The sequence below is a fragment of the Heterocephalus glaber genome, unplaced genomic scaffold (genome assembly GCF_053883595.1).
Source record: "Heterocephalus glaber isolate CG9 unplaced genomic scaffold, H.glaber_assembly_v1.0 deba00001666, whole genome shotgun sequence".
Lineage (NCBI taxonomy): Eukaryota > Metazoa > Chordata > Mammalia > Rodentia > Bathyergidae > Heterocephalus > Heterocephalus glaber.
Genome location: NW_028258406.1, coordinates 8,182,014 through 8,207,338, shown reverse-complemented (window position 1 = coordinate 8,207,338; position 25,325 = coordinate 8,182,014). Strand labels below are relative to the sequence as shown.

Below are 25,325 nucleotides of genomic sequence, written 5' to 3'. Positions count from 1 at the left end.
ATATTCATCAATCCAAAGAGCAGCTAGGCTGATTTTCAAAAAAATCTTGGGTGTTTTGCAGATGGGTTTCAAACATTGATCCATGATTTTGACCTGTCCTGGTGAGATGTCCAATTTGTCTTGGCTACTTGCTATACTCCAGACCTCTATGACCCAATTTCTGGACCTGATAGTTTTCAACAAATAGGATCTAGATGAGTGTGAAAGGTGAAAGTCTGAGAAAAAGGCTGGGAAAATTATGGCTATCACATTTGGCAACACTTTAGGCACACCTGTCATCCAAAGGAAAACCCAATGCAAATCAGGGAAGGAGTCTCTGCTTTAAATGGATGGAAATAGGACCATGGGCATGCAACTGTACCAAGCCACTCTCTGGTGCCTGCTGTTTGTCAGGTGGCCAACATACCTGAATAATGGCACTGGAAGACTGACTGTCTCTGCTTACAGAGAGGGACTGGACTAGCCAAAATCCTCACCTCCCTCTGTGATGAAGAAGACTGTAAGGGCATGGGACATCTGTAATGCCATGGAAATCTCCATCTCCAGTGAGGAATAGAAGGTGACCCACGCCATTTAGGTAAGAAAATTAACTATAACTTTCTTCTCTGAAAAAGTCTCCTCTACATCTATAGTTATAATTGGGGTCAAGTGATACCCTACTCAAGCAACTTTATACCTGCTCTGACATGCCAATTGAAAGGCCAAATGTTCAACCATGAATTTTTAATTAGCCTATGGTGACCTACTCCATTACTAAAAAGAGATATACTAGTAAAATTGGGGGCAATTCTCCAATTCTGGTAAAGGGTAAAGCAGATTTTTCCTGTTGTAACTGTACCTGGCCTATCTAATTTGTCAATGGATGGATCCTGCTGCATGGTATAATAGAAGCCTTGGGAGGCCAAAGGTAGCATAGCTTCAGCTATGCTAATAGAAGAAGCTATAAACACATGAAGTCCTGAGTCCCCATTGTGTAAGGGCTAGTCTTGAGACAAAAGGATACTTATGATTGAAAGAGGAAGGCTTACATCAATGAAGTTCTCTGCTCTCAATCCTGTCTCATTGAAAGGCAAAAGGCAGTTAAACAGATTCCAAATATGCTTTGCTGGTGCTACATGCCCATATAGCAATCTGGGAAGAAAAGGGGTTTCTAACTGGTAAATTGTCATCTATAAAGCACAATCAGGACATTCTAAAATTTCTGGAAACATTCTATCATCCTAAACAGAACACTGTCATTTGTTGCAAGGGACTCCAAGAGAGACTCATCTAAAGTCTCCTTGGAAAATCAAAAGACTGTTAGAGAGGCAAGAAGGGCAGCCTTATAACACCTTGAAGAAACCACAGGGTATCCAACTATATGGGAACAAATCATACCAGTTTCTGGTTAAGGAGAACCATCTAGAGTCTGCCCTGGAAGCAAAGTGTTCAGTAAAGGAAAGAAGAGACTCTTATGTACCAATTAAAACCAAGATGGAAGGGCCCCTTTTCAGGAATATTTGTCACATTCACTGCAGTAAGAATGTCAGAGATAAATAGTTGCATTCACTTTTCTAGGATAAAGCCAGCTCCACCTTTACTGCCTGGGGAAAAACACCACCCAAAAGAAGTAAGCTATTCCTATGAATTTCCAAAAGGTTTGAGTCCTCTTCAAAAAGAAAGACTCTAGTATTGTTTCAAGTTCAGATAAATATAGTCATTATTGACCCCTAATCCACCAAACTTTAAATGGGCACTCTACTGGGACTCTGATTTTTAGTTAGATTCATAATGTGAGTAATCTGGCTAAGGCTATGGCTCTCAGGATCTAATATCCCTCTTTCCTCTGCTTTCTCCTCCACAGGAAGGGTGGACATCTCTAATTGTCAAATCTGTGCTAATGCATCTTTTTAGACAGCACTCAAATTTTCACAGAGGTAGGACTAAGAAGTGGAGGCTTATAGTCCTCAATACCCTACCTTTATTTCCAACTCCTGAGGAATGATTAAAACCAGTCATTTGTGATATTTAGAATATTTGAGCTTTGCATCCTCAATCTAATAGTGGAGTTAATCCATTTAAGGTTTCAGATGGTGATCCAGACTTCACAACAACTCAAGGTACTTGGAGAATATAATTCCCAATTGCTAAGACCTAAAACCTGTTTCAGCTAGAAGTAGTGACTGCCACACCCTCAGCAACTCATGAATAATTATGAAGATTTATACCTCTCAGGGGGAAAATGAGGCAGTAGATTATGGAATGGAAAAGTGCCTGGACAAGTGGGTAAGGTCTGTTAACCACAGGGAACAGGACACACATGCCCATGCCCTACATCTGGGACAAATCAGAAAATTCTGTCTTCAATTATTCTGTCATGAGGTCAAGCAGGTTTTTGATAAGACAGACTAGATCTGACATCAGCATGTAGAATACAAAAGATGATTACCATTAACCTCATGACCATTGTGTACTCTCTTTCTTAGTGGCCTGTTCTGCACTCTGCAGAGCATACTTCTTTTCCTAATTTAATCATCCCAAACTCCCTCTGAGGAGCACACTTCTTTTCCTCCTTCTAGTATCTTTAATAAATGCAAAACCTCACTACTTTTATTCATCTCTTGTCCAGTTATTTACTCAAGAAATCAAGAAGCTGAGAATCTCTAGAAGGACCCCACAGAACCCCAAACCCTGTCAACAGTATAAAAAGGAAAAAATAAAAGCAAAATGCTACTTTATGATATGAAATTTTTCTGTGACTTTGGAAAACTATTTAACTTTTCTCTGATAATGTAATAATGGAAGGTGACTAGATAACTTATCAGGAACCTTCCAATTTTTATGTTGTTTTTTTATTGTACATGCTAGTTTTCTATAATATACTGGACACTCCAAACTATGATTTGTCTACAAGACATTAAAATTAACTTAGTTGCAGTACTGAGAAAACCAATTAGGTATAGGATAAAATAACTGTAAAAATTTTTAGGTGTACCAAAACTAAATCAAGAGTAGTAAATATCTTTAATATGTACATACTTTGGTCAGCTCATTTTTTGTCCTTTTCCTGTTTACTTTTGATGTTTGAATTATATATTTAACTTCTCAAGGAGAATTGCTTCCCTTTTTATTCCACAGAAAGTGTTTTTTTATGAAGTGCTCATTAACAATGCTGATTTTTATGACTGGAAAGAATCAACTTGTGAATTTAAACCCTAAATCAGGGAAAAGGTCAAAATTCAAAGAAGTAGAAAGTGTATTGAGTAAATATTGCTTTCACACCATCATAAAAATGACAAAAATTATATGTTGAACTATTGTTAAGTTGGGGTAAATAAACATAAAAAAGGTTACATTGGCCACCTGAATAATGAAAGATAGAAGAAGGCTAAATGGTTGCCTTACAGACATAACCAGAACTGTGCTCCTTAGTCAGCTAAGTGTTTCTTAATCCATTCAAGTTGCCATAGAACCATTAACTACTTTAGTAATGGAATTAGTAAATTTCCTTTCATATTCTCTTTTGTTTGTTTTTTTATATATGATATATTTCTTTTCCCTGCATTTATTAGGTATAATAATGAATAAAACAATACATATTTAAAGTATGCAATGTTATTTTGATGTGCAAAAAATTGTGAAAATAATATAATGGGCCCTTGACTTACAAACTGAATTTATTTGCGAAGACTGGATATAACTCAAGTTGACCAGACTCCTCTATACAGCCTTCAAAGTCTCTCTTCTGTATAATTTTAGGCCACACTTTCTTCCAGGCAGATCTCAGTGTCCTCAGAGGGATGCTGGCCCAAGAATTCTCAATTAACTCCACACAGAAAAGGATGTAATGTTCCTTCCAGAGCTCTTTAAGGGTTAAATCTGAGATGATCTGCAAGCAGAAGCTGCAGCATTTGGGTTGTAACTCAAGACTTTGGTTGTAAGTTATAACTAAAATCCCAGCTGTAAACCTAGTTATTCACATCAGGCCAGTCATAACTCAAGGGTCCATTGTACCATAATGAAGCTAATTAATGCAGTAAGTACCTCAATATTATCTGTTTTTGTGTGTCATGTGAACAAGTAGGATCTGCTATCCTAGCAAATTTCAAGGATATAATACGTTATTTTTAATTATTTTTATCTTTTTGGATGTTAGTTACCCAGAACTTATTCATCTTATTTTAGAAAATGTGTACCTTTTGACTAAAATCTATATATTTCACATCCTATACCCCTGGTAACCGGTTCTGTACTTGGTGTTTATGAGTTCAACTTCTTTAGCTTCCATGTATGTATAAGATCATGTACCTTGTCTTTAGACAAACAAGGTTGCCAGTGATGGAAAGATTGATTATTCCTTTTATTTTTCCAAAGATATGTAAAAGTTATCTGGTTAATTTGTGAATGACTCTGTAAGTGTAATACACCTGCATCAATTAGCTAAAACATAAATTAATTCCTCACAGATAATATTTTCGCCATATTTCTAAACTGTCCTTGAAAAATTCAAGTGTTTTGTTGGGCTATTACTTTTGAAGAAAATTAGAAACTACCATTCTTCAAATAAGTGGCTTCCATGTCCATAATATCTCCTTATTTCTTTTTTGCTACTGCTTTGAGAAGGAGAATAAAAAGAAGAAAAAAAAAACCAAAACTTGAGTTCCTTGAAAATCTTGGTGCAAAGAGCCTGATACTTTCTTTTAATCTATATATTATATTAAACATAGTTTATCTCATGTTTCTCTTATGTAGAGATTTAGATATTCTGCTACCATAGTGTTCTGAGAAAATATTTCTTCAACATGACTTTCAAATGATTTCTTTTATTTTCAAAAAAAAAGTTTTCTTTACCTTGATAAGAACTTGAAGCTTTATTGTAAGAATAAAATGGACTTTCAGGTGAAATATATTTGAGTGTATGCTGTAATTCTGCACTACCATTTGCTGAGGAGGTGTTCTATAGGAAATAATAATTTCTCAATTTTAATTTCTTCTTTTGTAAATATAAAGCTATGTCACCTATTTTCAAACAATGCCATGAAGATTTCATTAAATATCATTAAAGGTCCTCAAGAAAATTACTACTACTTAATATGCCCAAATTATTGCTATGAATATATCATTTTATTCTTATTGTTAAGTTCCATAAATGATCGTCATGTAATGCCAGGCATTCTCTTTTAAATAAGTAGCATATATAAGCCAAACAAACAAGCCACTAAAAAAATATAACAAGTAAATAGACATCAAAAGACTACAGCCTTTAAATGAGAAGTATATAAATCTGCAGTTTAAACTCTATTAAAGTGGTATCCAGTCACTAACATGTCATCATCTGCATAATTAAGTAATTGATTAGAAGCAGTAAGGAAGCACTGGTTTAAAAAATTAATGTTGAAATGACTAAAAAGGAAGAAATTAAGAAAACAAAAATCTGAGATTATCATCAGAAAGAGACCTAAAATAAGATTTATGAAACTATAACCTACAGTGCATATTTTGGAATATAAAATTCACATGAAAGTTTCAGTGATATTCTTACCTGATTACAACAAATAGCACATTTGACAAATTTATGATAGAAATTTTTAGGCTCTTTATGCCAAATAAATTATAATTTTATATAAAAGACATTGCAAATCCTGAGTTGCATAATGTGAATAAAAGCAGTGATATTAAATTACTATAGTACAGTAATTGAAACTAAGGACCAATAAGGTCTCAATAGAAATGGACATTCAGGGATATGTGTGGCACATAAACAAAAAGAACAAACTTGATTTAGGTAACAAAGTAAAATGATAGCTCACGATGTTATAGACTGGGAATTTGAAAATCAAAATACAGAAATTAAGGAAATAGAAGACATGTTAGTTTGCAGGAGAAGATGGTAAGTTTGGTTTGGATGGATGAGATCATTGGATGAGTTCCAAAGGGATTTTTTTTTTATCAGCTAGGTATTGGCAAACCATGAGTGAAGTAATTCACTTATGAAGTTTCCCCAGTACTTTATCATGCAAGATAATAAGCACTGGAAAGGAATATATTCAAATGCTAGTTTTCTTTCACATTTTTGCTTGATTAAATGTCATTTTTAAATTGAGGTGGTTAACCAGATAAACACTGTAGGTAGCCATTTGACATTTTAATTTGTTGGGTTCAAATTCATAAATGATTGTACATCAATAAAATATGATTAGGTATTATTATTTCTCACTAAAATCTTGGTTTCTTTCTGGGACATTGGTTATGATGGTGCCATTGGTTATGATGGTGCCTTATCACGTACATATATATATATATATATATTCTAAGGATAATTCTTTAGAGTACTCTTACACTGAGGATTTAATACTGAGTTTGAGTATTTTGTGCATGTGTGGATAACATGAATTAGTATTTGTTATATAGTTAGAGGTACATCTTTATTAGTTAGGTATACATCCTTAGCCTTTGCTTCTACTCTTGTTTGCTTCATTATTCTTCTAGAGTCAAAAGAGGAAAACGAGAACTGAGTAAAACAAAAGTATATAACTAGAAACTATCTGATCCCTCTCTAAAGAACTATTCCAAGATTCCCTCATAATTACTGCCATTTTAATGTATTTGCAAGATTTTTTCCCTATGGTCATACTAATCAGTAAAGTAGACGAGGAAGCATTTTTTTTTTTAAATCTGTTTACATTGCTATTTGATTAAAATTGATGTTTACTTACAAAGGGAAAATTAGTTTTGTTAGGGAACATCTAGCATTCACCACACATTTTCAAACAACTATGGTGAATTCCATTAACTTATGGAATACATTTAGGAATATATGTAGATGTCATTAGGTGTGATAGAATGGAATAGCAAAGGGTCATGGAGTGACGTACAGGTGGTTCCTAACTTATGACTGCTTGAATTGACAAACAGAAGTAATATGCGTTCGGTTGAAAATACACTTTGAATTTAAATTTTGACCTTTTCTCATATTAGCAATATGCAGCTCCATTCTCTTCTGATCCTGGGCAGCAGCAGTTCACAGTCATTCACTCTGTCACAAAAGTGAACAATGGATATTCTATAATGTTCTATGTTGCCACTATATTCGGAAATAAGTGTTCATAAACTGCATTAAGATGTTCAGTGCTTTGTAAATAAAACATGTTTGGGGCTAAAGAGCATACATTGAGCATGCTCAACATAAGCTAAGCTATGATGCTTTGCTCCTTTTAGCAATTTTTGTAATTTTTGAACTCTAGGTTTTGTTCTTGTATTGTTTCCTGACATTTTAAGTTATCTATTTTTGTTCTCCTGTAACTCACTGAGTTCCTTTAAGATGATTATTTTGAATTCTTCACCATATCATTCATAGGTCTCTTTTTCAAAGATCTTCCAATAGAGCTTTGTTTCTTTGGTGATTTTGCATTTACTCAACATTTTGTGTTCCTTAAAGTTTTACATTGTTCTCCTGATATTTCAAGAAGTAGTTCCATCCTCACTTTCTTACTGATTGTCTTTGGAAGAGAAAGATCCTCACCAGTTACTGTGGCTAACGATGCTTTGATACTCTCAGACATTTCCTAAATGTTGTCTCTCTGCTATTCTTCTTCACTTTTGTGCAGCAATTGTTGGCATTGTTTTCTTTTGTTCAAATGAAACCAGTTTAGGTTCTTAGAGCATCGATTTTATTTTCCACTAGAGTAACCAATACTCTTAAATTATCAGGATTGTCTACTGTCTTATACTTCAGCAAAGTAAAGACAGTAGGAGAAATTCATGTCATCTCTATGAAGGAGAACACACTGTCTAGGGTAAAGTGGGGTGCAAGCTATGAGGAGGTGATGGAATGCTGCAGACACTGGTTGGTCAGTGTGGGGCTCTGCAGGTGACAAGTACGGTAGGGTTTATTGGTCAGTCATTGATAAGTCTGTTGGTGAAGTTTTTGATTAATTTTAAACTATTGATATCTTTGAACCTGCCTACATTTTCTGGATCTCACTGTCCCTAAGTTATACACTGGTGGAGATCTCCTCAGTGTTCTGCATGAGAAAAGGTAGAGAAGGGTTCTAAAGGCAGCTCTCCCTGGTAGGGTTAGCTGAACACTTATTTTTAATTTCACTTTTCCCCGTTAGAGTAATCACAAGGCTTATGCTACAGGACATCCATTGGCCCTGAACTGTGATGTAGAAGAGAGTTGACAAAGATAAGGTAACACAATTTTTAGCCTCTTCAATGTATCTTCTTTTGTACTTTTGCTCCACCTGTGTGCTAGATTCTAACAGCTGGACTCCTCTAGCCTCCTTAGGATATCCTTATCCATTGATAGTTATTAAAATCTGTTCTTTCTCAAGAAGTTGAGGTCTAATGTCAGCCATTGTACTTGCTTATGTCCACTTCTCTCATTTTTAAAGGATGTTTTTGGCTCATATAGAATGTTAGTTTGATAGGCTTTGCTTTTAGTTATTGAAATATAACATCCTACTCTTTGCTAACATCCTAGTTTCCAGTGACAATTGGATGATGAACTTACTGAGAATTCTTTTGTGTGATGTGTCACTTTTCTCTTAATGATTTCAAAATGCTCTGTATTAGGTTTTCAACAGTTTGATTATACCATTTACCAATATAGATCTCTGACTTTATATGACCTAGAATTCATTTAACTGGTTAGATTTGTAGATTAATATATTTCATTAACTTTGGGAAATGTGCAATCACCAACAGTTCAACCTAAACTCCAGTAACTGAATACATAAATGTATAAATCAAGAAAGAAAAGGCAAGGGAGATTCCACTTAAAAAAAAATTTAAGTGAACTGCATCTAAAATCAAGGATAGCTGATGAATTTAGTGCTATACATTACAGGATTTCAAATGTTTATATTCAATCAGTATAAAGAAAAATGTGTTTGATACATACAAGCTTCTTAAAACTCAAAATGTATTTCTAGATATCAACTCAGGATCTTCAAACTTTTGAAAGAAGTTTATTAGAATGCTGAGAGACTACAGGGAAAACACTGCAACCACACAGAAAAAAAAATCTGAAAATATGTATCAGACAGATAAGAAGTTAAGTCTCTCAGATTTATTATAATCCAAGGATGCTTTTAATTTGTGAATGTTTAATCAGCAAAAGTATTAAAATATCTAGTATTAGGATCCCTAGGAAGTAAGGAATATTGCAATATTAATACATGGTGATATGTGCTTTTATACAGTTTTTTTTCCTGATTTTTTTGAAGGTCAAGGGATTGAACCTAAGACCCCACATAGACTAGGAAAGTGGTTTACTGAGCTACATTAAAAGCTCCTTAATTTTTTTGTTGTTTTGGGGTTTTTTTTTTTTTTTTTTGGTACCAGGGATTGAATTTGAGACTTTGCATTTGCGAGGCTAGCAGTGAAAATTTTACATTCTATTTCTATTACAGTAATTTTTCCATCCCATTGTTTATCTCATATATATTATTTTCTACTGAATTCTTCATTTTGATGACAAACTGGTTTTTGAAATTCCAGGTATCTTTGTCTAATCTGATTAGTTGCTAGCCATCTGCTATGCTGGACTTTTTTTTTTTTTCACTGTTTTCCTAAGTTATAAATTTGTGAATTACTTTTTTATTTTTTATTTTTTCCTTTCTCTTAACAAGGGTAATAGAGTGTATTTAAATCTAATTAGATTAACAAGACAATACGTTACAAGTTTATGTTCCATCTGGAATGCCTTGATTTTTTTCAGTCCAATGATACTTTTGTTGAGTATAGAAATTCTAGTGAACTTAGGCTTTATCCCATTGTCTTCACAACTCTTTACATGATATAACATTGTATTACTTCTAGAACTTTGATTATTGAAAATATATAATATGCTTCAATATGTATGTCTTCATAGAATGAGCCCTCAGCCAATATGTCTGACTTAAATACTGTAAAGAATAGTAAATATAAAATGACAGAGAAAAAAATTCAAACAGCTTTCAATCCAGTACTTTTCATTTTAACTATATTAGTTTGACAGCCTAAAACCATAAAAATACATAATTGTACCTTTCAAAACATGCTGAAGACTGTTTGCTTTTGGTTTGTATACATTGTGACAGTAGTCATTATGTGATCCCAAACAGCTCACCAAACATTCAGTTATATCTTTCTTATACGTTGCACCGATAGTTCAAGGTGACCTGCCTAATGCTTCTGTGCACAGCAGACTTTAGCCTCATACACATGAAGTAGGTTATACCAGCATAAAGAATGCAAGAGTTCTGATGTCACATTGAAGGAGGATGACATGTTACATTTTTTAATTAGTGGGTTATTACCCTTCACTCTTTGAAAGCCAAGGGGTAGACCCAGAGTAAAACTCATACAGAGCTGGGTAACAAAATAACATTCAAAATATATGAATCAAATTGACCTCAGGAACACAGCACTGTTGTTCTAATATGTTTATTATTTATATGATTTTTGTCAGTTGATTTTAATATAATCATGTGTGGTATAATAATGTTTTGATCAATAATGGACAACACATATGAAGATGATTCCTTAAGATTACAATGGACCAGAAAAATTCCTATAGCCTAATAATGTCAGAGCACTTAAAACATCACAGTGCAATGCATGAGTCACAAGTTCGTGGTGATACTTCTGTAAATAAATCTACTGCACTATATTAAAATATGGCACTACAACTAATATATCACTAGGTAATAATAAAATGATTGTGTTACTGTTTTATTTACTATGGAAATAATTTAATCATTATTTTAGAGTGTATTCCTACTTATAATAATATTTATTGTAATAGACTGTGTTGTGTTATGCTAACAGAGACCTCATTTATCTCCTGTTAGATTGAGCAGGAATGAGAGGGGAAGGGGATGCATAAAGAGTTAGGATGTGTTATGTACAATACAAACTCTTCATAATAAATATAATCATTATGTACAGCAAATATATGCTAACAACAAGTAAATAAAAAGAGAGAATAAACAAATTGATAAATCAAATGTCTCTTGATTGCATCACCAGGCCATATCCAGTGATTGACCTTCACCTTCTAGGTTCATGTAAGTATATTATATGGTGTTCACAGGAAAACAAAGCTGTAAAAATCCATTTCTCAAAGTATACATTTATTGATAAGAAATACAGTACTGTATTACATTAGTGGGCATCTTTTCAGTTGTACTCAACTTTAAAGGGAAGAGCTTCTCAATGTAGCTTTGATTTTAAATGTTATATAAATATTACACAAGACTTCTGTTTTCCATTCAATTGATGCTGAAGCATTTCATACTGTATTTACTTGGAAGTATTCCACACATTTGAAGAAATTACAGATTCAATTGAACTGATGACTAACCCATATAGCTATCAGCAAATATGAGTGTCTCCTATCCTTATGCATCTTTAAGTCTAGATAAAAAGATGATACATCATAAAACATGATTAATGTTGATGTTCACATTGTTTTAAGCACAAATATTCCTCCCTAAAGTATCAAGATATGAAATTCATTATTTTGAATAAATATTAGAAATATAGAGGTTTTATAGTCCATTAGAAATATAGAGGGCTTATGGTTCATTAGTTTTCAGGGAATTTCAATCTCTTGAGCAAGGTCCCTGGCTTTGTTATCCTCTTATGCACATGACAGAGAGTAAGGATTATGGCCTGTCCAAGGCTTTTGCTTCTTTACTAATATTACTCTTAAATAACCTACATTTGCATGCACATTGAACATTCACTATGTGCAAGAAAACAGAATATAATAGGCAAAGGGATAAAATAACAGAAGGAAAATCTTGCTTAATGTATCATTTTATCTCCACCTGGATATAATTTGCCCACACAGAATTTAGCTTAAAATTTTACTATCTTGTGTTAAAATTTAAAGTAAGCATCATAGAACTTTTTTCTTTTGTATTCCTGAAAACTATTGTGGAGGTTAAAGTAATATCATTCATAGGAAGTAAAGTTGAATGCTTACTGAAGCTAGACTATTTTTTTATCCTTAAATTTATCAGTGCAATTGAGATAAAGATAATGAACACATTCATCACATGGAATTTGACCCTGTACATGATATTTCTTCATTCATATTTTCCCATTCTCCTTCCTTCAACCCCTTCTTATTTACAAAACTTTGTTTCCAGTTTTTCTCCTTTTTTCTTTTTTCCCCTTCCTTTCTTTCCCTCCTCCTTCTCTAGTGCTCCTCCCAATTTGAATATTATCTTCCTATTACCCAATGAATATTTTTCCATTTGGTCCTTATTTACATTTTCAGTTTCTCACATCAGTGCAACAATATGATATTTACACATGTCTGTCTGATTTATTTCACTTAAGACTATGGTCTCAAGGTGCATCAATTTAGCTAAAAATGTCTCAAGTTTATGTTTCTTTATAGTGAAGAATACTCCACTGTAAAAAAAAAACATATATTTATCCATTTATCAGTTGATGGGCATTTGGGTTGTTTCCAAGATTTAACTATTACAAGCTGTGCTCCTATGAACATGGACGTGCAAATATCATTGTGGTTTGATGATGCTTTTAATTCTTTTGGGAATGTACCAAGAAGGGGAATAGTTGGGGCAAATGGAACCTCTAGTCCTACTTTTAGAGGAAACTCCACACAGATTTCCACAGTGATTGTATCAATTCACACTCCCACCAATAGTAGAGAATAGTTTCTTTTTCTCTACAGCCCCACTAACGTTTGTTACTGGTTGATTTCTTGATAATGCCCAATCTTTTTGGAGTAAGATATATTCCCAGCTTTGTTTTAATTTGCATCTCTATAATGACCAGTGATGTTGAACATTTTTTCATATATTTGTCTTTTATACTTCTTCATCTGACAAGTGTGTATTCATCTCAGATGCTCATTTTGGATTGGTTCTTTAAATTTGGAACATTTGATTTTTTTCAGTTCTTTTTATATTCTTGATATCAGTCTTTTGTCAGAAGAACAGAAGGCAAATGGTTTTCCTACTTTATTGGTTGTCTCTTTACTCTGTTCATGAATTCTTTTGTTGTGCAAAAGCTTTGTAATAAGATTGTGATCCCAGCTGTTGATTCTTTGTATTAGTTCCCTTGTGATTGGATTTTTGTTCATAAGGTCTTTGTCTACACCTATATCCTCAAGAGTTCTACCTATTTTCTCTTCCAATAGATGCAAAAATTCCCAATAATATACTGGCCAGTAGAATGCAGCAAATCATCAAGAAGATTATGCACCATAACAAAGTAGGATTTATTCTAGAGATGTAGAGATGGTTCAACACATGCAAATCAACAAATGTAATATACCATATTAACAGGTCTAAGGACAAAAATCACATGATCATCTCAATAGATGCACAACAAGCATTTGACAAATGCTTTTGTCTTTTATCTCAGTTTAATAAAAGTCATTTATGACAATCCAATAGTCAACATTATACTAAATGATCTAAAACTGAAAGCTTTCATTCTAAAATCAGGAATACATCAAGGATGTGCACTATCACCACTCCTATTCAATAAAGTTCTGGAAACATTAGCTGGAACAATTAGATGAGAAAAAGAAATAAAAGGAATAAAGATAGAAAAGGAGAAAATTTAAACTATCTTTATTTTCAAATGATATAATACTCTACATAGAAGACTCCCAAAACTCCACTAAAAGACTTCTAAATTTAATAGCCAAATTCAGTAGTGTAGCTGGATACAAAGTCAATACTCAAAAATCAATAGCATTCCTGTACACAAGTAACAAACTTACTGAGAGAGAATTATGGAAACCATACCTTTCTTAATTAATAGCATCAAAAAATGAAATTCTTAGGATTCAATCTAACAAAAGAAGTAAAAGATCTTAACATTAAAAATTACAGTACTCTGAAAAAGGAGATTATGGTACTCATTAAATTGAAAGATGTCCCTTCTTCATGTGTAGGAAGAACTAACATAGTAAAAGTGACCATATTCCCCAAATTATTATACAGGTTTAATGCAATCCCAATCAAAATGGCAGTATAATACATCACAGAACTATGGAAAACATTCCTAACATTCATTTGGAAATAGAAGAGACCTAGAATAGCAAAAAAAAGAAAAAAAATTCTGGACACCAAAGGCAAGACAGGACGCATCACAATCCTTGACTTGAAATTATACTACAGAGGTACTGTGATAAAAACAGCATGGAACTGGAAAAAAAAAAAAAAACCCAGATCTGAGGATTAATGAAACAGAATAGAAGATGTAGAAACAACTTCCAACACTTTCAGCCACTTTATCTTTAACAAAGGAGCCAAAAACCTTCAATTGAAGAAAGATGACCTCTTTAATAAATGGTGTTATAAAAACTGACTTTCCACATGTCACAGACTAAAACTAGACCCCTATCTCTCACTATGCACTAAACTAAATTCAAAATGGGTCAAAGATTTTGATATTGAAATAAATTTGACTTTGGTTAAAAACACTGGTATCATAGTGCACAGCAGGTATTTAGGAAACACCATAAATGCACAACATAGATATATTCCAATATAGATCATGGGAAAATAAGAAAAGATGTATTTAGAGTCTTTTGGCAATTCTTCTGGTGGAAAAAAATATTATAAAATCTCCAGGTTTAGCAATACTTTATAGACATTCATCATGAAAATCATTCTATCCAATTGCATTGTGAAAAAATTCAAAATATTCCAGCACACACAACAACAACAACAAAGACAAGAACAACAACAGAAGCCCATGCTAATTTGTATGGGGGTCTGCTCACTTTTCTTCAAAACACATAAGACATTCAGGGCAAGCATCTTTCTACCTTATCACCATTGGTTTGTCAATCATAGTGTGACTGATGGTTTACTGAGATAAAGCATATGCCTGCTACAGGAGACAAAGCACAGGAGACTTTTGTTTTCATTTCACAGCTCTCAGTTGGAACATATAAGACAAATAAGAGGTAGTATGATGAAATTCTACTGATTATGCTAATGACAGAGTTTATGGTAAATTATAATCTCTTCTACAAGGTCATCCAGTAACAAAGCTGTGAGGTAGATGAAATTATCCATCAATCCACTCTTAATAGGAGAAATTTTGTATTCAACATATATACAAAGCACTGATATGCAGCTGATGAATGAGAATGATGGTAATGATAATGGTTACTTGATTTTTGTTCTGTCTGCCATTCACCTATCTTAAGTGGCAGGGATACAGTAAATGATAGGTATTGTTAAAGCTTCTGGCAAGAAAAATGAACTATTCTCACTGGTAAAACATTTCTTATCTAAAATTCACCTATAGTGCAAATCTGTTGCATTTTTTCCTTATTATTGTATTGAGGAGTTGCTAAGAGAGACAATCTTTAGGCATGTATATACAGAAGACCTGATATAGTTTATATTTACTATCTACATTTCCCACATGAATGTAAAATTAGGGTCCATATACCAACTCATATTCTGGTGAAAGCACCAGAAGACTGACTCAGATGTCTGTATCCTTCTTCTGACCAAAATATCAGCATCTCTTCTCTAATCACCAGGAAATATACAGGAATTTGTAGAAAGAAAAAAATGGAGAATGAAGGTCATGTATGCCTTTAAATTTGGAGTATGGATGATTTTTATACTTTAATGTAGCCTTACTTTCTTAATATTTGCTAAAGATTGGGAATTTAATTATACAGAGTGGAAATTTTACTGCCAGAAAATCAAATAAAGTGAAAGTGATTCAACATGGCTGAATAGAGGAGGAATCATATTGGAGCTATTCCAAGAAAATCAACTAAAAACACAAGTAACTGGAAGAAAAGGAAGAATATATATCCTCACCTCAAAATCAATCTGAAATAAGAGACTTTTATATCAAACAAAACACAGACACAGGATTTCATAAAAGAGTGTATGAGCCCACAGGACAGCCAGTGCACTGCCCTCTCTGCTGAGCAAGACTCACTATACTGTGAAGTCTCCAATAAACTGATGGACTAATAAAGTGCAGCTAAGTCAAGCCACACATAATAGATTTGGGATGTAAGATCTCTTACCTCTTTTGGCTTCCTCTACACAGAGTCTTTGCAATCTGGCAGCAAATTTTGCCAGTACACACGGGGCCAAGAGACCAGAGAACTGCTTCCTTCCTGATGGATAGGCCACCCACTTTTTATTTATTTTTTTTATCTCTCATGCACCTTAGCAGCTAATTGAAAATCCTGACAACAACAAAGGTAGGGACTGCAGTGCAGCAGAGGTGGTAAAAGAAGTCCATGGTGACCATTAACTTGAGAAAGACATGCAGGATTTCAACAGCCTTGAGAGGTCAGCACTCAACCACTGGAGAGGAGATTGAAGGGGAACTGAGAAGCCTTGGAATATATTTGCTTTGGTGACAGCACCACCTCCCCACCCTGTGAGGAGCAGCATGACAAGATAGAGACATGACAGTGGGGGTGGAAAGGAGGAGGCTGTGCAAAGACTGGGAGGAGCTCACTTTACATAGGACTGGGAGCATCCTTGTGGTATCTGGGCCTGAGGGTGCCATAGCACCTGGGAGAGCAATGTAGAAACAATCAAGATCAGCAAATGTGGGTAGACCATCAAAGGACATTCAGAAAGTTGCTGGCTGAAGATTGGCCCCAGAGATCACATCCAGAGGCCAAGATCAATCTTGAACTAAGCACTAATCCTACTGTAGACTTGCCAAGTTACACAGCACAGTTTGGGAACACTGCATTACTTTGTCACTACCACAGAACTGTGGATACCAGAGGAACTTTTTTCTTTATTTTTCTCATTCTCATTGTTTTCTTTTTTAACCATTATTTAGGTTTTTACCTTTAAATTTATTTTATTCTATTCATCTTCTTTCTTTCCTCAACTGTCTCTCTTTATTGTATGATATTTTCATGTGAATGAAAATTGTCTCTTTCTAGTTCACTTCAATATTCTTTTGTTTTAGACTTCATCCTTTCTCTCCTGCACTCTTCTCCAATTTCCCAAAGCTTGAGTGATCCTCCTTTGTCCTCCAGCCTTGCCTCAATTATATATTCCTTCAGTTACCTATCTGTTTGGTTCCCTATCTCTTTGAAAATACTCCCCTCCCATAGAGTAAAATCACTCCACTAAGGGGAAAATCATTGCATAAAAGTTCTGGTTTATGGTGGATTTGTTTATATATAATTTACTTCTTTTTTATTTCCTTAAATTCTTTTATTGGTACACTTTAGATATACATTACATTTACATTTATCATTGGGTACTTGTATCTTTACATGATATATCTTGGTTCTTATTTTTGCCGCATTTCCTGTCCTCCCTCCACCCCCTCCACCCCTCCCTATTTACAAAGGCTTTGTTTCCATTTTTTCCTTTTCTCATAATTTTTTCCTTTCCCTTCTTTCCTTTCCCCTTCCCTTCTCACTTCCCCTACTCCTTTGGACCTTTTCTTCCTATTTCAAATTATCAATTATTGATTTTAATCATTTCAATCCTTATTTATACTTTCAGTTTCTCACACTAGAGAAACTATTTGGTATTTACACATGTGTGTCCTATTTATTTCACTTCAGAGTATGGCCTCAATACGCAAGCATTTAGCTATAAATGTCTCTAGTTTCTCATTCTTTATGGCTGAGTGTTACTGCATTTAAAAAAAAAAAAAATAACAGATCTTCTTTATCCAGTTTCCAGTTGATGGAGAATTGGGCTGTTTCCAAGCATTAGCTATTACAAACTGTGCCACTATAAACATGGGTGTGCATATATCACTGTGGTATGATTCTTTTAATATTTTGGGAAGATACCCAGCAGAAGAATAGCTGTGTCAAATGGGACTTCCAATCCTACTTGTTTGAGGTATCTTCATACAGATTTCCACAGTGATTGCTCCAGTCTGTACTCCCACCAACAATGGAGAAGCATTCCTTTCTCCCCACACCCCAGCCAGAATTTGTTATTGGTTGATTTAATAATAGCAGCCATTCTTTCTGGGGTGAGGTGGAATCTCAGTGTTGTTTTCATCTGCATCTCTCCAATGACCAGTGATGTTGAACATTTTTTCATATATTTATTTGCTACTTTTACTTCTTTGTCTGAGAAATGTCTGTTCATTTCAAATGCCCATTTTTGGATTGGGTCTTTAAATTTGGAAGGTCTTATTTTTTTCAATTTTTATATATTCTAGATAGTAGTCCTTTGTCTGAGGTACAGCTGATAAATTTTTTTTCCCACAGTTTAGGTTGTCTGTTAGCTCTGTTGGTGGTTTCTTTTGCAGTCCAGAAGCTTTTTAATAAGATGAGATCCCAGTTGTGGATTCATTGTGCTAGTCCCTGTGCTACTGAAGTTATCTTCATAAAGTCTTTTCCTATGTCAATGTCTTCAAGAGTTCTACCTAACTTATCTTCCAGCAAGTTTAGTGTTTCTATCTTAATATTTAGATCTTTAATCCACTTCAATCTTAGTTTAGTGCATGGTGATAGGTATGGGTCTAGTTTTAATCTTTGGTAGGTTGAAATCCAGTTTTTCCAACACAATTTATAAAATAGGCTATCTTTCCTCCAGTGAGGGTGTTTGGCTCCTTTGTCAAAGATGAGGTGGCTGACTATGTCTGGAGTTGTTTCTGCATCTTCTATTCCACTGTTCCTCAGGTCTGTTTTTTTGCCAGTAGCATGCTATTTTTTTTTTTTTTATCACAGTAGCTTTGAAGCATAGTTTCAAGTTGGGGATTGTGATACCCCCAGCCATGTCTCTGTTGCCTAGAATTGCTTTTGCTATTATGGGTGTCTTCTGGTTCCAAATGAATTTTTGGATTGTTTTCTCTAGTTCTGTGAAATATATTGTTGGAATTTCAATTGGCATTGCAATCAATATATATAGCAGTTTTGGAAGTAAGCCCATTTTCACTATATTGGTTCTACCTACCCAAGAGCAAGGGATGCGTTTCCATTTTCTTATATCCTCTTCAATCTCTTGTTTCAGAATGTTGTACTTTTCAGTGTAGAGATCTTTTGCTTCCTTTGTTAGATTGATTCCTAGACATTTCATTTTTTTGGATGCTATTGTGAAAGGAATTGTTTTCCTAATTTATCTCTCAGTGAGTCTGATATTTGTGTATAAGAAGGCTATTGTTTTTTTTTTTTTTGAGTGTTGACCTTGTATCCAGCTACTTTACTGAATCTGTCAATTAAGTCTAAAAAAGTCTTTTGACAATTTTTTGAGTCTTCTATGTAGAGTATGGTAACATCAGAAAATAATGACAGTTTAACGTTTTCCTTTCCTATCTTGATTTCTTTTTTTTTTCTTGTCTGATAGTTGTGGCTAATGTTTCCAGAACTATATTGAACAGGAGTGGTGATTTTAGCATGAAGGTTTTCAGTTTTTGGCCATTTAGTATGATGATGGCTGTTGGTTTTTCATCACCTTTATTAGCTTGATATATAGACCATCTATTCCAATTTTTTGTAGGGTTTTTATCATGAATGGGTGTGGGATTTTGTTGGATGCTTTTTCTGCATCTACTGAGATGATCCCATGGTTTTTGTCCTTGATTCTGTTAATGTAGTGTATTGCATTTATTGATTTACGAATGTTGAACCATCCTTGCATCCCTGGGATAAATCCAACTTGGTCACGGTGTATGATCTTTTTGATGGCCCTCTGTATTCAGTTAGCCAGTATTTTACTGAGGATTTTTGCCTCTATGTTCATTAGGGAGATTGACCTGCAGTTCTCTTTTTGGTTGGGTCGTTCCCTGGTTTTGGAATCAAAGTAACATTGGTTCCAGGAACAAATTCAGAAGTATTGCTTCCCTTTCAATTTCACTGAAGAGTTTAGAGAATAGTGGGAGTAGATCGTCTCTAAATGTCTTGTAGAATTCTGCAGTGAAGCCATCAGGACCTGGACTTTTATTTGTTGGTAAAGTTTTAATTACATTTTCAATTTCACTGATTGTAATTGGGGTGTTTAGACTTTTAATATCTTCTTCATTCAACTTTGGTAATTCATTTGTATCAAGGAATCTGTCCAATTCTTCTGTGTTTCCCATTTTATTAAAGTACAGGCTCTTTTTTTGTTGTTGTTAACTTCTTTTATTGGTACATTGTAGGTATACAACACAATTACAATTCTCATTAGGAATTGTACCTTTACATAATGCATCTTGGTTCTTATTTTTTCCCCATTCCTAGCCCTCCCTTCACCCCCTGCACCCTTCCCTATTTACAAAGACTTTATTTCCATTTTTTTCCATTTCTCATCATTTTTCCTTTCCCCTGCCCCTCCCACTACCCCTACCTCTTTAGACCTTTTCTTCCTATTTTACATTATCAATTATTCATTCTAATCATTGGTACATTTTAGGTATACAATATAATGACATTCATCATTGGAAATTTGCACCTTTACATAGTCTGTCTTGGTTCTTATTTGTCACCCTTGCCCAGCCCTCCCTTCAACCCCTCCATTCCTCCCTATTTACAAAGATTTTGTTCCTATTTTTACATTTTCTCATATTAATCCCATTCCCTTTTATCCTTTCCCCTAGCCCTCCCACTTCCTTCCCCTTTGCCCCTTTTCTTCCTATTTCACATTACCTATTATACATTTAGTCTTTATTTACACTTTCAGTTTCTCACACCAGAGAAACTATTCGGTATTTATTCATGTGTGTCCTATTTATTTCACTTAAGAGTATTGCCTCAATGTGCATCCACTTAGCTATAAATGTCTCTAACTTTCATTTTTTATGGCTGAGTAGTACTCCATTTTATTAAAAAAAAAACCCTACATTTTCTTTATCCAGTCTCCAGTTGTTGGACATTTGGACTGAAAAAGTGAACTATAGGCCAATCTCACTAATGAATATCAATGCAAAAATCCTTAATAAAATAATGGCAAACAGAATGCAGAAGATCATCAAGAAGATCATACACCCTGATCAAGTGGGATTCATCCCAGGGATGCAGGGATGGTTCAATATATGAAAATCAATCAATGTAATACAATATATCTATAGCGCCAAGGACAAAAACCATATGATTATATGATTATCTCCATAGATGCAGATAAAGCATTTGACAAAATCCAACATGCATTTATGATAAAAACCCTACAAAAAAATGGAATAGATGGTCTCTACCTCAAACTGATAGAACCCATCTATGAAAAACCAACAGCCAATATCATACTAAATAGTCAAAAACTGAAATCCTTCACACTAAAATCATTAACAAGACAAGGATGTCCACTATCAGCACTCTCATTCAACACAGATCTGGAAACATTAGCCACGGGAATTAGACAAGAGAAAGAAATAAAAAGAATAAAGATAGGTAATGAAGAAGTCAAATTGTCATTATTTGCAGATGACATGATACTCTATATAGAAGACCCCAAGAACTCCACCAAAAGTCTTCTAGACTTAATAACCAAATTCAGTCAAGTAGCTGGTTACAAGGTCAACACACAAAAATCAATAGCTTTCCTCTACACGAATGGCAGACTCACTGAGAGAGAAATAAGGCAAATAATTCCTTTCACAATAGCATCCAAAAAATTGAAATACCTAGGAATCAACCTAATGAAAGAAATCAAAGACCTCTTCTCTGAAAACTATGGCATTCTGAAAAGAGAGATTGAAGACGACATCAGAAAATGGGCAGACATCCCCTGTTCCTGGGTAGGAAGGATTAATAAAGTACAGGTTCTTGAAGTAGGTATTGATGATCCTCTGGATTTCTGCTGGCTCTATTGCTACTTCACCTTTTTCTTTCCTAATTGCATGAATTTGAACCTTTTTTTTCTTTGTTTGATAAGGTTGGCTAAGGGTTTATCAATTTTATTTATTTTCAAAAAACTAACTCTTCAATTCACTTATTTTTGTATCATTCTCTTAGTTTCCACTGCATTGATTTCTGCTCTGATCTCTATAATTTCCTCTCTTGTACGAGCTTTAGCTTTGTCATCCTCTTCTTTTTCTTGGAGCTTTATGTTCAGCATTAGGTTATTTGAGCTCTCTCTGTTTTCCTAACATGGGCATTCACTGCTATGAATTTCCTGTGTAGAAGTGGTTTCATTGTATCCCATAGATTCCTGTATGTTATACTGCCATTTTCATTTACTTGTAGAAAGTTTAATTCTTCTTTAGTTTTCCCTGTGACCCATTGGTTGTTCAGGAGAGTGTTATTTAATTTCTATGTGTTTTGGGGGATTTTGTGGTTTCTTATGCTATTGATCTCCAATTTTACTGCACTATAATCTGTTATTATACAAGGGGTAACTTCATTTCTTTTGCATTTACTTAAACATGACCTATGAGCTAGCATGTGGTCTATTTTGGAGGCTGAGCCATGTGGAGCTGAATATTCTGATTTTGTGGGGTGGAACACTCTGTAGACAACTATTAAGTCCATTTGTTCAAAAGCTTTGTTCAGTTCTAGAATTTCATTGTTGATTTCTTGTCTAGGTGATCTGTCTATTTGTGACAGTGGGTTATTGATGTCCCCCACTACAATTGTATTAGTGCTTATTTGGTTTTTCATGTCCATTAATATTTGTTTTGTGTAGTTGGGGGCATTCATATTTGATGCATATATATTTATGATTGTTATCTCTTCCTCTTGGATTGTTCCCTTCACAAGAATGTAGTGACCATCTTGATCTCTCTTAATTAGTTTTGGTTAGAAATCTACTTTGTTTGTAAATAAGATTGCTACCCCTGATTTTTTCTGGGTTCATTTCGCATGGAGTACTGTTTTTTATTCCTTTACTTTGAGGCTATGAATGTCTTTTTTAATCCAGTGTGTTTCTTGAATACAACAAATTGTTGGATTTTGCTCCTAACCCATTCTGCCAGCCTATTTCTTTTGATTTGTGAATTGCAGCTGTCGTGGTCTGGCTGCAATCTGTTGAACAAGACCTGAGTGGGGATGTGAGGATTGAGAAAGAAGAAACAGAGAGACGGGAGGACTCACAAAGACTGAGCGAGCAAGTTTATTTTCACCTCTCTTTTATACATTCAGTGAGTAAGGTCATTAACCATGACCTTTATCCAGAAACACCTGCTTCTTTGTTTGCTAGTTTTCTAGACACTCTTTGCCCTCAGGGGCTACTTTGTTTCATGGGGTTACAGAAGGTTCATCTTGTTGCCAGGGCAATCTCTAAAGGTAAACATCGGAATTAGCGAAGACATGGTTCCCCATAACACAGTCTCCTGGATATTTATAACAGAGGGTAAAATTAAAATGAAGCTTTTTTGGCTGACACCGCTCCCCACATCTCCCCCTATTTTATATAATATGATCAAGGTCCCTTGATCACGCAGATAGACTGTGCCTGTCTTAGGCGAGGAATATAAAGAAATCCCTTACCCGTCATGGAGTCAAGAGCGTCATTGTACTCTTGCTCTGTCTTAGGTAGGTGATGTCCCATACTCCTCTTACCCTTCATTGACTACCAACCTCTGCAGGGGATTACACCGTGGGCCTAGGCGGTGCAACACATAATTAAAGACCATGGATGTTTCTAGCCAACTTCATTAAGGAATGCATGAAGACCCGCAATAGCACTTCCGGGTGACATGTTCTGAAGACTAATATTTTCTACAAGCAACACATAAGAGCGCACAACACATGCAATGACATTTCTTTTTGGATGATAAGAATTTTCAGGTTAGACCTTAGCCTCATCTAAGGCTGCAGCCAATTTCCAAATATATATTTGAGCATTTCCTTTGTCACTCCACCATAACCCTATAGAGAGCGCTGTTTCACTTAATGATGGGGGACTAGGAGAGGGGGGAATTATACATCTGAGTAGAGGCATAATCCCGAGATTCAGACCAGTCCAAAACACAAGTGTTGAGTCCAGCAATATTATATCTCTATACATCTGGGTAGATGTAGATGGACTCCAGTGATCCCATATAGTTGAACAATCGAAACTTGTTCTTGTGAGGGGCTGTCACAGGTGGATCAAGTACATAAGTCAAATAAAGTTCCCCATTAAGCATCATCATTAGATTCATCAGCAGGACAGTTGTCAGAATCATCCTGAGGGGCAGGAAAATTCCCCGAGAAATGGACCAATCTTTCTGGCAGCCACCTGGCACCTTCAGTGTCCCCTGCCTGTATAATGTAAAGTCCGCTGCTGGAACTCATCTTCTCCAGGATGGATGGCAGGATCTCCTAGGATATGAGTATCATTCACCCAAACGATGACTTCTTGATCATCCTATCATGCTGGGTTAAGTACCGGTGCCTCTGGTAATGAGGTCCAAAACGAGTCCCCCTGTAGGCCCAGGAGACTCTGCATGCTGAACAAGATGCTCAGGTAACCAGCGAGGCCCATCTTCCTCCTGTGGGAAAACACAGACATGTCCTCGACCCCAAATTAATACAGGGTCGGGTCCTTTCCATTGCCAACTCAAGGGATCTTTCCACCAAACATAAGCTCGGGATATTTGATGAGCCTTTAAGGCAAACCGCTCAACTGCTGAATATCCTTGAGCATCCAAAATTTAAAAATTCAATATAAACAGGGCATGAGTAAGACTATTACATGGTTACATAGGATATAAACTCCCCCTATTTTTTATTTTTAATAATTGACTTTTAAGGGTGGAATGAGCATGCTCGATAACACCCTGGCCCTGAAGATTATATGGAATATTGGTCTTATGTTGGATATTCCATTGTTGACAAAAATTTTGAAAAGCCTTACTAGTATAGCCAGGGCCATTATTAGTCTTGATAATTTTTGGAATGCCTGTAACAGAAAAGCACGCTAAACAATGAGCAATAACATGTTTGGTGGCCTCACCGGCACGAACTGTGGCACAAAGTAAACCAGAAAAGGTATCTATGGTGACATGAACAAAACGTACCTTTCCAAACTCTGGAATGTGAGTCACATCCATTTGCCACAGGTGATTGGGGACTAATCCACGAGGATTAACTCCCAAATGAGATACAGGAGAATGACAAACACACTGAGGACATTGTTTTACTATTTGTCTAGCCTGTTCTCGAGTAAGATGAAAATGCAAATGTAAACTTTGGTTATTTTAACGATGTATTTGATGCGACTGAATGGCCTGTTGAACACTGGAGAAAAACACAGTCCGTGTAGCTCTATCCACAAGCTCGTTTCCTTCAACAAGAGGTCGTGGAAGACCTGAATGTGCACGGATATGGGTCACAAAAAAAGGTTGTTTTCTATCTCAGAGGGCCCTTTGGATATCCATAAATAATTGAAATATGTCTTTATTTCGAGAACTAATACCTTCCACAGTCTCTAGAACCTGCAAGGCAGAAGCTACATAATGGCTATCAGTATAAAGATTGAAAGCTGTTTGTG

General features: G+C 35.0%; 1 long non-coding RNA gene across 1 annotated transcript in view; it reads left to right on the top strand.

Annotated features, from left to right (window-relative positions):
* Positions 1 to 11,438, top strand: part of LOC147822248 (uncharacterized) — a 40,004-nt gene extending 28,566 nt beyond the window's left edge. The window contains exons 5-6 of the long non-coding RNA XR_015445923.1: positions 448 to 577; positions 8,097 to 11,438. This is a non-coding gene — a long non-coding RNA (uncharacterized LOC147822248). The remainder of the gene's footprint in view (positions 1 to 447; positions 578 to 8,096) is intronic.
* The last annotated feature ends 13,887 nt before the right edge of the window (positions 11,439 to 25,325 follow it).